General features: G+C 36.1%; 1 protein-coding gene across 2 annotated transcripts in view; it reads right to left on the bottom strand.

Annotated features, from left to right (window-relative positions):
• The window catches only part of PDGFC (platelet derived growth factor C), a 204280-nt gene that overhangs the window by 35496 nt on the left and 151847 nt on the right, over window positions 1–16937 (bottom strand). The gene's annotated exons all lie outside the window — the stretch shown is intronic.

Here is a 16937-nt window from a genome sequence, read left to right as displayed (position 1 = left end):
AGTGGTAATTTTACACAGATGCAACACAAAGGTAGAAATCACAGAGCAGATTTTTAAAAACAAAAGCAAATGTGTCAAGATCAGAAAGCTTAAGAAGAGCAGGGAAACAGGGGAGCATGCATGAGCAGAGAAGTGTTTTGAAACTACGTTATCTCCTAAGCAAAACGTTTCAATTTGAGTGACAGGTTATTTTTACCAAAAATGCTTTATCTTCAGGCAGAAATGCCATTCATACATAAAGAGTAAATACCACTAAAGGCCCCATTTCATGTAGTGTGCATAGTTCAGGAAGCCTACAGACCTGTCTAAACAATGAAAAACTGTGCTTTCCAAAACCTTTAATCTGTGTTTCCAATTATACCATGGAGAGCACAGAGACGAATTTCACACTCCCACATTTCATAAGTATTACCACAGGACAGTTACCCATACATAGTAGCTTCAGCCTCTTCTTTGGTTTCAGTGAAAACAGAAAGATAGTAGGAGGGCATGGAGCAAGCAATCCCTTTTGTCTGTGCTCACGGTAAATGGTGTATGGTTCCTGGGGACAAGTAGACTCCAGACTGTTGGTTCAAAAAACCATGAGCTGATTCTCACACTAACGACTGATGAGTATTTCAAAACTAAATGTGAAAACAAATTAAACCAACAGTGTATTATTGTAAACATAGTTTTCCATTTAGTCCCAGAGAATGACAGCAGGTCTTCAATAAGTAGTTCCTATCATGATTAAAGTATCAGTCCCATTCTGAAAAGTGATCATCAAGGACAAGTTCCTAAAAAGGAGTAAGTTTTGAATAGCTCAACATAGATGAGAGACCCTGAATCTCAATTTTCTAAAATTTATTTTAGGTTTTACAGGTTCTACTGGAAAAAGTTTTTTGGTATCAATCTTGGGAACTGTAAGAATGAATTCTTACATGTTAGTAGAATATGTTATTTTTCCAAAAAGGTAAGTAAAATGCCCAAAAGGGGGGCACCTGGGTGGCTCAGTGGGTTAAAGCCTCTGCCTCTGGCTCAAGTCATGATCCCAGGGTGCTGGGATTGAGCCTCGCATTGGGCTCTCTGCTCAGCAGAGAGCCTGCTTCCCTTCCTCTCTCTGCCTGCCTCTCTGCCTACTTGTTATCTCTGTCTGTCAAATAAATAAATAAAAAGTTTTTAAAAATGCCCAAAAGGTGTATTCTTTTATTTATAAATGATACATCTTTTACAACCTAGATAAGATTTTTCAAATTTAAGCTGTAATATATTTAGTGAATTGTGAAATCAATTTAGTACATGGTGACTGGGATTCTTAAAAAAAAAAAAAAGAGGAAAGAAAAGAAAACACTAATTTCATGTATTAAAGTTAAGGTTTTCATAATATGATTTAGGGAGATAGTGCCTTACAGTCATAATAAATGACCTTTAAAATAAAGGTAACACACATTTATTGACTACTGCATGCCAAACACTGAGCTAATAATCCTCACAAACAATGCTGTATAAGGAAACTTTCGTCATTCACATTCTGTGGGTAGGAAAACTTTCCCAAGATAATGAAGGTAGATGAGTGGAAGAGTGAGAATTCGAGCCAGATCTGTGGCACTCAAGGTCACAGGGACATGACTCCTCTGCAGTGAGGCCTCAGTTAAGAATTCAGTCAAGGTCAGTAACCAAGGTTCTAAGCAATGCCCCAGAACTTAGAGGAGTAAACACTACCGCTGATATAGACGATATAATTCGCATCACAAAACATTGTTCTATCCAAGCATTCCTGTCTATGTGTTCATGATGGCTCGTAAGGAAAATAAACCAGAGCTCACTTTAAACTCTGTTTGTTCAGCTTGATCTGTTGACAGTCACGGGGGAGGCTGACCTGCTGGAGAAACTGGCGGCATAGCTGCTTGGAGCTCAGATTCCACCAGCCCTTTTCCTTAGGAAAAGGAGATGGTCAAAGCCGTGAATACCCGACATTAGAAACACATGCCATCTATTAGAAAGTAGAACACCTGATCTGAACTGAGAAATCAATTTAACTTAGAGAAAAATTAAAAAAAAACAAAGACGCATGGCATCTTCCTAAGTCAACACAGGGTGGTAGAGACAAAAATCTGGAAAACTGACTTTGAAAACAACAGAAGTCACGAAGTAGATTAGGATAGGGGAGCACTTAGGCTAAAAGAAAGAGGGGAGAGAGGAAATGAAGGAAGGAAGGAAGGAAGGAAGGAGGGAGAAAAGGCAGAAAAAGAGAACTCTGCCACTCCATTACTTTGCTGATTCTCTAATATTTTCTGTAGGCCATTTTGCTTTTTCAATATGATAAAATTATCTCTTCATACGTCTTCGTCTGGATTCCATGTAAAGGATATCTCACTCCTAGAAAACACTCCTTCAAATAAGTGACTTTTCCAGGTTGCCACGCTGTTCTCTGCGGCTTGAAAAATAAAGAAGCTAAATCTCCTCAGGAAGAATTACAGACGAGGATAAAAATGCATTGAATGTCTTCACTTATTACCCATCTAGATACCCACACCAAAGTACAGTTACCCGTTACCAAATAGGGCCACACATATTCTAAATTGTATTACATATACAAATACATATTATTTATATACTTAACATATTTTTTATTTACAATATTCCAACGATATACTATCAGGCAGTAACCACAGTGAAACGGAGCAAAGGGTAACAGTCATTATCTTAACTGAGTGTCACTGACCCCACTTGGTTTAGCTAACTTTCCCATGCACGCAAAACACGTGGATCAGTGATACATATATAGGTTATGGAATGCTATCAGCCACCTTTCTGCTTCCCCCAGTTTAATTTTACACTTCTCAAGAGATAGCTGTATTTGTTCCCGGAGCAATTTATATCAGTAGTACTTATCTTTGTAATTATCCCTATTTAAATATTAGGAATCCAATCAACTATGACTTGTTGCCTCATTGAAGACTTAGATGAATGCTATGGAAGGACTGCATATAAAATGAATTACTATTAAAATAAATGCTTCCGTTCAAGGAGGTATGAGGGAGACAAATATAAAATATAGGAGAGGAAAACTTCATAAAATCCTAAAGGAACTCTGCACTTAGATTGCTTTAAATGGTATCTTTGAGTTCTCATTGTTACTTACAGAAACCCAAACCAAAAGTCATGATTAAGGCATGATGGCCATGATTTGGGGAAGAAATACAACAGGACTCCAATCAGCATACTCCTACTTAAAGCGAAGGTTTTGGCCCTAAAGGAAGAGTAGTGAAGTTGAAATTAAATGCTTACAGAATATATGTGCTGTTTTCATTATTCTCCCTCTGAACCATTCTAGTCATCTAACAGGCTGGCTATCAGCTCTCATGGGTCCATGAGCTGGCTTCCACTGAATTTCAAAATTTAAAAAATATCTTGAGGGGCGCCTGGGTGGCTCAGTGGGTTAAAGCCTCTGCCTTCGGCTCGGGTCATGATCCCAGGGTCCTGGGATCGAGCCCCACATTGGGCTCTCTGCTCAGCAGGGAGCCTGCTTCCTCCTCTCTCTCTCTCTCTCTGCCTGCCTCTCTGCCTACTTGTGATCTGTCTGTCAAATAAATAAATAAAATCTTTTAATAAAAAAAAATCTTGAAAATATCATACACATTACTATCTTTTGATTTTGAAATAGTTTAACTTTTACATCTTATATAATTACATTTAATATGTAAATCCCCCCCCACACACATACCATACCTGTTGAAACCAAATTATATAAATTTTGCATGAGAGCAGATTTAGTAGCACTAAAGCCATCAATCTATTCTGGAGAAATGAAGGGCTTTTAAGCAATCAGTTCTCATTCTTGACATCAGTTTAAAGCTATAGATTATATCTTGAGCTCTTAGCATCCTAAAACTTCATTAATCTCTGTCTCAGAGGCAGGAAAGCCTTATTCATGGATTTATTTATAGTCACTATTTATGTTTCACACATTCACTTTGAATCCCACATCAAGAAGAGTGATTTGTGGAATTATTTTTGATTTTGTAATCTTTAATCTATGATAGATGTTCTACCCTAAGCTGCAAAAATGGCTCTGCACCACACAGAATTTTAGATGAAGATTATGAGATTATCCAGTTTAGAATAAAAATTTCCCTCCTGACCTAAATTGGAATGCAGAAGCCATTGTGTGATACCAAAATGTAGGTTCTTAGTATTCTTATTAAGCCATTAAAAAAAAACAACTATGTACTAATCAAATATTCCTCCAAATTTTGTTTATGAAAGTCTTTTCATATAACACTTTCATTGAACATGTCCTAGGGCGTTGTGTATTTTTATTTATTCAAATATTTCTTTTTGAGGTTGGTGGATTGTATCACTATCACTTTCTAGGTTGTGATATTGTACTGCATATAGTTATGCAAGATGTTATTACCCTTGAGGAAAATGAGGCAAAGGTATATATGGTCTTTCTTACAAATGAACATCAATTTACAATGATCTCAAAATTAAAGTGCTAAAAAAGTTCTTACCCTACAAAAGTTGACTAGGAGATATTCTAGGCTATAGTTGAAATTCTTGATTTGACTATAATTATTTGTACAATTGTTTGTTCTGAACCAGAAGCAAGTTGCTTTCCTTCTCTGAGCATACCTCCTCTAGGTAAGATGCAAATAATTTCTCAGTTATCGTACTGAATAAATGAGATGACATATATTAAGAACCCAGTACAACAGCAGATGTTCAAGAAATGGCGTGCACTGTTATTATTTATTTAGGTAAGCTGCTTTTTATTTTCCAGCTTAATACAAACTTCCAGTTAAAATACAAGATTAGCTGTATTGCCAAGTCAAATGACTAAATCCTTACGTAAGCTAAATTGCATCTTGCCCCAAACTTGTAATACAAAGTTGTGAAAACCAAATGCAAAGGCACCACAGCAGAAAGTCCAGGATCTTACCAAAAGACTGTATGTCCTTTTAAAGAGTCAAGATCCTTAAATTGCTCCATGACATGGAATTATGCCCTGCCTTCATGCCAAAGAAAGACTGTGGCAAACCACAGGAAACAGTGAAGCCCTTTTATGTAATCAGAAATCCTACTGGAAGAGAAAACATAAACTGTGGATAAATGAAAAGCATCGTCCCCACATTTGGGGAAGTCAATTAAATATGCAGTAGGAATAAACACCTTCCCATTCAGTGTTATTATAACGACCAACTTCAGTCCAACATGCCCCTCTCACCATGTAGTCATAAAATATTAAACCTTTTAGGAGTTCCAAAGGATAACGAAGCAGCCTGTCAACATGAAATTTGGAGAGAACTCAGGACCCTGCAAAAGACCAAGTGTGAAAGGGATCCCCTGTCTTTAAAACAAAACACTGTATGCCTGGGTGGATTCGTGAGTTCCTTTTTATCGTTTTTATCAGTAATGGGACAAGAATGCCACAAAGCATCACTCATCATATTCCAAAAAGAAAGGAAAATATTTGTGTCAGAATATTGAGACAGTTTCTGAAGCATCTGACCCAAAGGATGTGTCATATATGTTAATACCACTTGTCTCAGGTAAGGGAAGTCAAGTTTTGGCATGCAGCGTCTCTGGAACAATTCACTTTCACATGTCTTTTCCTAAAACAACTAATTACAGTTAATGCTATTTCATTAACTTACACCCGGCAGGAAAGTGCCTTTTTTTTTTTTTAAACCCTATCAGAATGTTATTTCTCTAGAAGAAAAGGCATCTCCTCTCTAGCAGTGCTATGGAATTTAAAAGCACAATTTCAGAGGAAGCATTAGACACTGCCTACGCTGACTGAGAGCTATCCACACCTATTTCCAATTCCTTTCTCAGATTTTTATTTTAGAGTCTTAGATAATTGTCACATCTTGCCTTTTCCTGTTATTCCTCCAAAGGTGGTGGTGGGGGCCGGGGGTGGGAGGGGGGTTTCACATAAACCTTGGCTTTCTGAAGCAAACCTGCTTTGGAAGTACTTAAGATAATTCATAGAGTCCTTCAAGGCAACAGATGACAGCTTTAATCCTTCTCCTGAGTAACTACTTGCGGTGGAGAAACACAAGGAAAGGTACCAGGCAGGTATTTCTACACTAGCTCTTATTCACCTAAACAAAAGCTGGTTTGATTTAACTGGACTGCAAACACCTAGGCATAGACAAGACCTCTGCCCTGGGGCACTGACACAAAGACATCCTGATTCCGGAATTTCCTCCCTCAGTTCACTGGGGCCTTCAGCAGCCTACAGGCATCACCCTGCCAACAGCTGTGACAGAGCATTCCCCTTGTATGTTAGCCCTCAAGATGTGTGTTTCCTTTTCCATTCATTTTAAGGACTATCGAATGCTTACTATATTTCAGTCACCGTGCACAAACCGCCTAATTTCAAGCTCAAAATGCCAAGGGTTGTCTATACTTCACTGCACTAATGTTAAGGACATGCTTGATAGAAGACTTCCAATTAAGTCTTGTTTTCCTCATTAGGCTTTTTTTCCAATTTTACTTTCTTATTTCTCTGTGTAAACTTTAGCCCTCAAAGTTTCCTTAATAACACTGAATTCTGAATTCTGAAAATTTCTTTGGAGCCGAAAAGACTGCGAGGATACTCACAAGTAATTGTGTCATTTTTCAAGAGTATTGAGATCTGATAGATAAGTGAAATATAATCAGCAAAATACTGACTCCATGTGCACTTTTACCTTTTTTTTTAAATGTGTTTGCTTTGAAAGTAACTTTTAAAGGAACTACGTCTTGTTTGCATTTTAAAGGTAACTGTGGGCAGAAAGTAAAATAAAATCCTCAATATTCATGACTACTATCGTTTATTAAAAAAAAAAGATAAATTCTAATTTAGTTCACCAACTTCTCAAGATGCTAAAGTATCCAAGACATCATAAACCAACAGAAATAATACTTGTGTTTTGTTTTATTTTTTCAAATTTATTTATTTTTGAGAGAGAGAGAGAGCGTGTGCAAGCACACAAAAGGCGGAGCATACCAGAGCAAGTTGAGGGAGGGGCACATGGAGAGAGAGAATCTTAAGCAGGCTCCATGCCCAAAGCGAAGCCTAACATAGGGCTCGATCTCATGACCCGGAGATCATGACCTGAGCCAAAACCAAGAGTTGGATGCTTAACCAATTGAGCCACCCAGGCGCCCCTACTTAGGTGTTTAAATAAGAAAGCAAAGATGGTGAGAGAAAATCCTACATTTGCTTTCCCTTCATCAGTGATCTTCCTACTGTATTTCCTAAATCAGTCCAGTGGCAGCCTGGCTTTACACAGAATTGGGAAAGCCCTACTTAATATCCTCACTTCTACATATGTGATAGTCTCTGAGTTTTAATCTTAAATGGTGATAACATTGCATTATGGGGATTAGAGGGTATAAAAGCGCCCATCAAGCCTAGTACTTCTTTCAATATATGTTCATCATTCTCTTCTGCTTAATTCAACTATTTCCAAGTTGGTATTGAAGTACTCCCTTTCCAAAAAAATGTTTACAATACACTTCAGTTTCAAAAATTAACCTCTTCAAAACTATACTCATTTACGTTTCAGTTTTGTCCTAAGAGGATGCAAAAATTGATGCTTATATTGTATATAAAATCAGGTTCCTGTGATTTCAAAGTAATCTTAAATAAATAACAATTATGTCATCTTAAAGAGAGGAGCAAAATTTTTAAAGTTCCAGTTTTCATGTTCAAAGCATTCAAATACATTAGTAGCATTACTCAAATGGATAAATATATGAAGACTATTTACGAGGATAGCATTTTCTTAAAGGTAAGAATCATATGATTGGTTTCTTTATAACTAAAATGTAAAATGTATGAACCAGGACTGGTATGTTAGTGCATACTCCTGGACATAATATTAATATTAAAACAGAGTTCAGGATATGTTAAATAGCTAATCAATATCAAGGCTTATCTAGGCCTCCCTAACATTAAAAAAGGAAATGTGGACATCTAGGCTCTTTCCATAGTTTGGCTAGTGTGGACATTGTTGTTATACACATTCGGGGGCACGTGTCCCTTTGGATCACTACATTTGCTAGAGGGGAGGCGGGTGGTAGGGATGGGGTGGCTGGGTGATGGATACTGGGGAGGGTATGTGCTATGGTGAGTGCTGTGAATTATGTAAGACATGAATCACAGACCTGTACCCCTGAAACAGATAATACAGTATATGTTAATAAAAAAAAATTTTTTTAAAGGAAATATGATAGCATAATCATGTAAAGCAACTACTACGAGAGTATATTTTATCTGGCATGGAAAAATAATGGTGTTGTTCCTTCAAGTCAATAACAGAGCATAGCACGTGGCATATACTATGCCTACAATATATTGTAAAGAGTTTCCGAGTGTTTTGTTGATCAAATATAAACTTAGTGTTTGATAAGAACACTGCTATACGAACAGAGGGAAAAAAAGGTGGTGATTTTAGCTCTGTTCTCTCCTAAAATGATTGATTCTGAAGGTATTTCTTTAAATGCATAATTCTTTAAGGCCAAAGAAAATCAGAAAAGAGTCAACAGTGATAAAATTTAAGAAACTGAAAGGTAGGTAGAGGTGCAGTCATTGAATCAGTGGGCCAAAATTTACCAGGGGAGAGAATCAGGAAATGACCTGACTTTCATGAAAGAGCAACAAAAAAGTTCTGGGATCTGGTGGCAACAGGTACGTATGGAAGTGGGAAGGACGGTGGAACTAAAAACAGGAACACCGGTTGAAAATGATGACACTGTTTGACACTCCAAATCTGTTTCCCTGTAGTGGCAGAAGATGGATTTATTCCCTGCTCAAATTTGTTCCCTGAACAGAATAAAATTGAGGATTTATGGACTGGGGAACCGAATCAGAGTTGGGAGCAGTGATATTATTCTGAATACGGGAGTATGGAGGGGGTTGAGGAAATGTCTGAGACTCTCAGTCTTAATCCACTGAGCTCTCATTTCAGAGAACTGGCAGCCAGGATTAGACCCTTAGAAAAGAGATTTGGGGAATCAGGGGGCTTTCAAGGAACTGACCCTGCCGTCTGACAATACAGCGAAGACTATAGTCAACAAACTCATCCACAGGCACAGAATGTCCAGTTAGTTTTTAAGCGGCCTCCTAGAATTCTAGTCTTAGCCAAGTATTCATCTAGGGTTAAGGGTTAAATAAAGGAATTTTCAGTTATTCGAGCCCACAAAATTTTATATCTTATGCTCCTTTTTCTCGGGAAATTCATGGGGGTTTTACATTCTTCCCAAACAGGAAGTGAACAAGAGAGAAGACAAGAGATCCTGAAAACAAGGGATCTAATCCTAGAAAATGGCAAAGGGAATACTCAGGATAATGATGGGGTGGGGATGGGCGTGGGGGAGACCCCCCACCCAGGATGACAGCTGCGTGGCAGGTCTAAATGGTAATCAGTCTAAATTGAAGTAGACCAGATTGTTTCAGCAGAGATTTCTTTTGGTCGATAAAATTATAAGAAAACACAAATGTGTCTGGCTGTATCTGAGGGAGATTTACACAATTAGAGGCACAGTTTGGGGTTGAATGAGTGATAAATACATAGAAAGCTAAGCAAACCAAGAAATAACACAACTCTAGGAAAAACGAAGTAGAATAAGGCAGGAAAGGAAACACAGTCCTATTATACTTCATGGCTCAGTTGTGAACCATGATCCCATGGTCACCATAATGTACACAATGGATTTGGATCTTGATAGAATCAGATTACACTAGAGGAGGCAGTGATGGGATGTGTCTGTACATGTGGTAAAAGCAGGAGGGTGGAAGAAAGTGAACACCTCACCCTTCAGAGAATGAAGTCAATGACGATCATAGATCATTCTTAAAGCCAAAAATTCAAGAAGCGGCAACAAAAGCATGTTACAGGAAGATAGAAAGCTCAATTCTAAAGGAATCGGTTAAAAGAACTGGAAGCACTTGCCTCCAAGGTACAGGAAAATAGTTTGCAGAGGAAAGTGGGGGCAACTGCTATTTTTGTAACAAGCCTCAGAGAAATATTTGTGTCGTAAAACTATGTGTAGCTGTAACTCAGACAAAAATTAAAATGACATGTGAAAAATGTATATGAGGAGATTGAAAGGAGATTTCTTGATGATTGGGACAATCTCATTTTACTAATAATAGTGCCTTATACTGCAGAACAAATGAAGATCTAGTCTAGAACTGTGTCTCAGTGCTGGAGCTATGCCATATGTGAATTATCAGACAAGCCTGGTGATGAACTAGAAAACAAGGCAAAGTGTCATTTGTTCTGGTTGCATGGGTAAGAGATACCGGCAGTTGACAGAACAGATAAGCTTCAGTACATAGCTTAGAAAACTCAGTACAATAAATGCAAGTATTACCAAACTGAAATCTAGCCATCTAATTCTATGAGAAAGGCCCACTTTTTTTTTTGCAATCCTGTTAAAAAAAAACCAACAAAAACAAACAAACAAACAAACAAAAACCAAAAACCCACCAAGAAAAACCCAGAGAACACATGGGTATATTAGCAAGAAAATATTCATGCAGAATTTCCAATCTGCTCCCCCCAAATATTCATGTTTGTTTGAAAATGAAAAGTACCTCCCCAACATCTTGTAATAAAACCTTTGCATCTGCTTAGTTTATAGTCTACAGCAATTTCTCACCACAAATTCAGTGTGAGAACATCTTGTATCAGAATCTCCAAGCATGTTTGATGAAAATGCAGATAACTGGGCACTATTCCAGATAAGGAGAATCGTAATCTCTGACATCTGATAATATTGTTTTTAATAAACTCTTCAGGGATTTTTAATAATATATTTGATATCAAACCTATACTAAGCCTCTCCCAGGGTTTTTGTTTGTTTGACCATTTGTTTTTTCTTTTAATCTGAGAGTTATAATATCTCTCTGCTTCCACCAATTGCCTCTTTCTTCAAATCGTTCCAAACCACTTATATTACACTTAGTCATGTAGTGTATTTATATAGGTATATAGGGGTGTGTGTGTGTGTGTTACATTTTTCCCCCTCAAAACAAGGTAAGTTCTCAGAGACCTAGGGCAATGCCATATACATTTTTAAATTTTCTCACAACAAAATATCTCCTCAAATAATTCTTCAATGCCTTTGAAAGACTTAACAGGAAAATAGAAGAGGATACTGAGGACAAAGCATTTATTCTATCATTTTCAGTTGCAACAAACTTCTAGAGAATAATTCCACAGGTTTGGGGTCATATTAACTCTAAGCTTTTAAGTCTTTGTGGCTTTAGATATAAAACATGAGTCAATCAAACTTCAAACTTTCCTAAATTCTTATTTATAACCCTTTGTATTTCAACTCAGTCGTCTGTCTGTCGTCTACCATTCCTGCAGGAGCACCAACTGCCTTTTTCTTTCTAACTACAAATCATACCATCTGTGAAATTCTTTCTAAGGTAGCTAGGAATTAACTGGAACAAAAAGAGTCCAGTAGAAATGGAAGAGAGACCATGATCTTCACATGAAAGAGAGCACTGTGTCCATGGGGTAGAAATTGTTAGAAAAATACATTAAACAGCTCTTAGCCAAGGAAAAGCTTAGTCTCTGTAGCAATTGTGTAATTTCTTTGATGTAATAAAATACTGTCATCTCTAGACTCCTTGCATAAATATACAGTTACATTGTATATTTTAATAAAAACCTAATCACTCAAAAAGTGTTTCAGACGTCGGTATAGACATGAAGTACTTGAAATAACTTCTTTCATTCTCTAAATACTACAAAAAATTCAAAGAACAATTTTTTTTCTCTTAATTCTCTCTTAAGGTAAATAAAAATTTATTTTAAAGGTTTACAACCTAAATTTTTCACTCATTAAAACTGGTTTAATACCATATAGGAATGCAGTGCAATTTGTTATGAAGATCTGCAATTTTTAAAAAATCTTGACATTCTAACACTGAATTTGTTTCCTATGGAGCTATGGAGTTGGGGTTACGATACTGCTCTAAGGATTTTTATTCCAGGTATGCTGCTTTATTTTTCCTCTAAGAAAATGAATTTGATACCTTGTTTGAGAGTTACTTAGAATTTTTCTTAACCTGAACATAAAAGCAAATTTGGCCTTCAGTTAAGACTTTTCCTTACATGATATTAACAGTGAAATAACCTACTGGCACATGCCAGAAGGGACTGAAAAAATAGCCCCCTCCTCCTTTCTCCCTCCAACTTCAATATTCACTGAGCTGCTTTGTTCTCTGTATCCCGCATAATTAATAACTACTTTGGCAATCAGTCATGCATTCCTTAATGGCACCTCAGGCATCAAGTGTCCTTCTAAGCCTTCCCCACAGAAACCATACACCCTTCTATAGTGCATACTGGCCAGGCACTGACTTAACTCTGGACAAGTCATTTACAAAATCACTATTAAGGAAAACCCACAGTTGGGATTATAAAGTGGCTACAATACTTGCATGCCATTCTCTAGCATTATTTAATCTCTGGGTATAAGTTTACAAAAAGGAATTTAAAAAAATGTGAGTCCAAACAACTGTTGCTAACCAGTGAAAAAAAGAAAATAGCAAAGAACAGGAAAAATTGAGAAGCAACCTAAAAGATGAGTTTCACGGGTTGCTGTGAGTTAAAAGAGCCTTCAGTTCATTCATCATCCCACACTCTCCTCTTTTCAGACAATAAAGGCAAGAAGATAAAAATATATGGAGTCAATTAGTATGGTAGCTTTAACATGTACTTCTCTTAATCTAAACCAACCCATTTATTAAATGAAAAATGCGAATAAATGAATTGCTGAAAATATTATGTTATTACTTCTGGTCCAAAGCTTAGATTAAAACTCCTGAAAAAACATTATATTCAACAACAGTGTTTTAAAAGAAATCAATGGTGTTTTAATCATTCCTCAAAATTTTAACCAGATTGGAGAGAGAGAAAAAAATCCCCAAATCTCATAACCATTTTAAAACATATATATTACAAACAATATATACTCAAGAGGAAATAGTTCTATATGCAAAGAATAAAACCACTAAAAATATTCATATTTGGATTTGTATCTTTTATTTAAAAATAAGCAATTTTTGAAGTAATGTTTGAAGTAATTGATTTAAATATGCAATATTTTTATATTAAGGTTTATTATTTTTTTTTAATAAATAAACTTTTAATAAGGTCTTTTGATGCTAGGAGAAAAGATGCTATTTTTCAACTCTGTAGATTTTTTAACATTTTAAAATAATGGTGCTTACACTATAGTACACAGAGTAAAACATACATAATCTATTATAAATTACTCTAAAATTAAACAAGAAATTTTCTTTGTAAGAGATCTGAAATGTGTGCTGGGCTCTCAATGTGTGTGGCCTCCAAACAGAAACAAGCTTGCACTGTTTTATTTCAGTTTTGCTTCATTTCTTCCCAAACAATCTCTCACTGATAATCTACCAGCCCCCCCTTTTTTTAAGCATGAAGGAAAAAAGAATCAAAGACATTATTAACTCCTTATGCACAATCATGAAAGCTGCATATATATTGTTTGACATCAATTTGCATGGACTTATTTTTCTTTCTTTATTAATGGGGCATAATTGGGGAGTCTATTATTTCCATAAATGATTCTTGAAAATAAAATTGAAATGCTACATTTTAAATTTATACAGTGAATCCAGTATTTTTTTTTTTTAAGCTATAAACAACTAGCTACTATTTCAGGTAAACATCTCATGCTAAAGATTTTTCTAAAGTAAAACTCAGCGTATAATATCAACTTAAAATAGTAAAGTGCAAAGATAAATTTTATTTATGTTTTACTCTAAGGTATCTAGGAATCAAGAAAATGACACTGAAATCTTAATACAAAAAAACAGTATAACTACATCTAAAAGAATACATAAAATCTTTATTAAATCAACATCGCTTTATTCAAAGTAATAAATAATCTCTTGTTTTACCTATATGCGCTCTCATTCATTCGTCTGGGGAAAAGAGTGAATAAATCATCTGACAATGGTGAACTTGGTTTTTAATGACAACATGTGTATGGCAACACTGTTTCTGAAAATTTTAAAACTACTACTGCTAAGATACATACTGTCTAAGATTGGTATAGAATCAACCAACCTTAAAGGTTGACTAGAATCAGACATATCCATTCATGTTTCCAAAGAAGGCTGCCCAGTGATCTCCCTTACTTGTAAACTATAAAAAATATTAAAATAGAATTTCTCCATAATTGTCCCAGAAAAAAAGTGGATTAAACTCAAAGTTTCTGTTGGTTTTTGAATAGCTGCAAAACATGAAGTTAATTATAAAAAGCAGGTAAGTATGATTATACACAGTAATGGTTATAATGTCGTTAAGTATGCACCAATGTCTTTACTGCAAATGTTCCGCTCCCCACCAGAAAGCGAGAGAGGCAGAGAGAGAGAGGGAGAGACCAGTTTTACCATATCATGAATGGGAGAATACCTGGTGTCATTACTGCAGTTCACCAGTGCTCTAGTTTATGAATCAGCAACATTACACAACAGTAACAAGGGTAACAGAGTACATGAAAGTCAGTGCAGCTCCACATTTAGACAACTCTGAGGGGAACTGGCTGAACTTCCATGAGGCACTAGTGAGCAGCCGCAATGTGTCTGGCATTGTGCTAGGCACTCAGCAGCAAATCTCAATTCGGTAAGTTAGTAGTCCATTAAGGACTTGGGATTCACATCATTGCATCATTTGTATCATGACAAAATTAAGAAACCAAGTGGCCAGTGGTCCCTAAAGATCCTATTTTGCTGTGGCAGGTTGCATTCAATTAGACCAATGCCTCTGGGAAGCTGGGTGTGCTAATTATGAAGTTAATCCTGGCGGGGGGGGGGCGGAAACAGAGATGATCCAGGGGTTGGAGGGCACGTGCCCTTGAGCAAATGCCAGAAGAACTTTTAAGTCTCTTCTTGAAAAGGCAAACTTTCTTCCCTTAGGCTTTCATTCATTGATACACAGATAAGGTTGATGGATTGTTGCCCTGTTAGTAATAATGTTGTGGAGAGGAGAGGCATGGAGAGAGGGATGTCATTTAGCAATACACAATAATAATTCAAAACTTTCTGGAAGGCTTAACAGCAAAACCACTTGTCAAATTTTCACTAACCAAATCTCAGTTTTCTACAGGAATGATGGACAGCAGGAGGGTGGCTGTGTGGGAGAGAGGGAAACATGGAACCAAGACAAAGAATAGGTGAAGAAAAGGCAGATAAATTGCCAAAATAAATTTAACAGAACCGAAGCTTGTGAGATTACAAAAATCATGTATCAATAATCACCCCAGAGAACATTCTGGCAAAATTAAGATCACCAAATCACACCTTATTAGGCAATGCAGGACTATGCTGTCACATTATCTTGTTTCTTGCAGTCCAATGGCTGCTGTTTTTTCCTAAGCATGAGGCAAATTAAAAAAATATTTCCTATGTCGTATTTCTACATATCTCCATTTTCTGCAGCCCATCACGGGTCAACTTGGGTACCACGCAAAAACGTGGCTCCATAGATGCCGGGAGAATGTCAATTCGCAGACTACCAAAACCCACATTTGCAATTTTATCAAAGGATTACAGCAACTATTGAAAAATGCACTGAATTTAATTTTAATGATGTAACCGGCGATACAGCTTTCTTCTAAAGTCTCTCAGAAGCAGTTTCTGATCTTAATCACAATAAATCTCCAGAAGCAGGTCAAACCACGTGGCAGAGCCCTTTTGAGTCAACAGGATGGGTAATACTTACTGCAGATCCTAATGATGCTTTATCTCATTTCAAGGCTCAGGAACCTGCTTTACGCTCAGCGATAAAAATACACGTGTCAGTGAATCATCTGTTAGTTAAGCTGGAGTGAGTGAGCGGTATGATCAACTCAGCATTCAAGTACTTATTAAGAGCCTGTAATGTACCCAGAACTGAGTACAACACTATAAATTTCCTTTACATTTATCTTTACATAAGATATGGATTTATTTAATCCACATAACTCCTGGATTATCCAACTAACTAACCCATCCAGTCATAAAATTAGGAAAAGACAACCCTTGGTGTTGACATATGTACATATATTTTAGCTTAATATATGTATTAATCTGTAGCATGATAGCGAATTGCTAGCTATAAACATCTAAATTAATACAATATGAAAAGAACAGTTTATTTAACATATAAATATCTTCTCAGCTTCAAATTTATTTTTGTCACCGTTTGGGATAAATACCCTTTATTTTATATATATTATTTTAAACATTTGTATCTATTTATTGCATCATACCCAGAATATTGAAAACCCATTTACTATTTTTCTCAAATTGCTTACAGTAATTCTGAAGTATTCATACAAATACAAAGATGCCACCTAGTATGCTTTTTAAATATGATCAATAATATCACCATTTAAAATAACAGAAAATAAGATCTTCAATGATCTTCAATGACAGAAGGTTTAGCAAACCAGCAGGCACACTGGCAACACAACAGGGTGTGGGGTACATGCATTAAAACCTGTGCTTTTTCTGGGTATAAGAACAATGCACACAGCAAGCTAGCTATTCGTGAAGCCAATTAGGAAATATGGAATCAATATTAAAATTTGTATATTATATTCATATTGTAATGTTAAGGTGAAGTTTCCTTTTTTGGTTGCTCAGTATGCCCTGGGCATGAAATAAAGGGTACAAGCAATCAGGATATAACTAAAATTATAGTAATAATTATAATTAGGCAAAGTAGATTTCTTAAATTCCCGTGAGAATTTCAAAACATCTTTTTTAAAACAAAAGAGCCAAAAATATTATTTAAGCAGGGTAAGTAGGAAAATGGAGATAACTACTTTTTAAGATGTATTTTACTATAACATTGATAACATTAAAAATAATAGTAAATTTATCTTTCTCAATAAAAAGAAAAAGGTTATGCACATATTCA

The sequence above is a fragment of the Lutra lutra genome, chromosome 2, assembly GCF_902655055.1.
Source record: "Lutra lutra chromosome 2, mLutLut1.2, whole genome shotgun sequence".
NCBI lineage: Eukaryota > Metazoa > Chordata > Mammalia > Carnivora > Mustelidae > Lutra > Lutra lutra.
This window is presented reverse-complemented; position numbering and strand designations above follow the sequence as displayed.